Source organism: Volvox carteri, assembly GCF_000143455.1.
Source record: "Volvox carteri f. nagariensis unplaced genomic scaffold VOLCAscaffold_96, whole genome shotgun sequence".
NCBI classification, from domain to species: domain Eukaryota; kingdom Viridiplantae; phylum Chlorophyta; class Chlorophyceae; order Chlamydomonadales; family Volvocaceae; genus Volvox; species Volvox carteri.
In genome coordinates, this window is record NW_003307639.1 from 72,291 (window position 1) to 73,202 (window position 912).

The following is a 912-nucleotide window of genomic DNA, read 5'->3' on the forward strand; positions in this document are numbered from 1 at the left end:
CCACCGTCACCAACCCCGCCATCGCCCTAGCCACCGGCCGTCGCCCCTTCACCGCCCCTTCCACCGCCGCCGTCGCCGTTGCCCGAGCAACCGTCGCCATCCCAGCCATCACCCAAAGCACCGTCGCCCCTGACGCCATCACCCCTGCCACCGTCGCCATCTCCGCCGTCACCCCTGCCACCGTCACTATCCCCGCCGTCGGCCCTGCCACCGTCACCATCCCCGCCTTCGCCCCTGCCACGGTCACCAACCCCGCCATCGCCCTAGCCACCCGCCGTCGCCCCTTCCAACATCACCGTCCCCGCCATCGCCCCTGCCACCGTCGCCCCTGCCACCGTCACCCGAGCCACCATCACCGCCATCCCCGTCACCTCCCCACTACCGTCACCTAACCCTCGCTTGATCTCTCTACCCCCCACCCCCCTCTCCTGTCTTCCTCGCTCCTTCATTGTGCGTTCACGTAATCCGATGATGCAAAGGAGGATAGACATTTCTATATATATCCCTTATGGACTACGGTCTCACCTGTTAGGTTGTCGGGGCTCCACTGCATTTGTTTGGCCCTTCGGCGGACTCCACTCCATGTCCACCGCCACTGGAGACGGGGCGCCTACACTGACAGGGGGGACATAGCTTCTAGTCGCTGATGCTCTACATGTGACGCGTCTGCTAGTTTCGTTTATTGTACCTGTTTGATCGAGTTGGTTAGCTTGAGCCAACCAACTACCGAAGGGCCCGCCGCAACTGGAGCTTGTTGCTTCTGAGGAGATGCATCTGCATCATATTGGACGTCGCATAGTACCTGGCATAGTGTTGCAGCAATGTCTCACTACCTCCAGCGAGCCGCAGCCTCTTTTCCATTATGGACGCACTGCTGCCTGATGATATGATTATATGCGTGATACTTGCTAT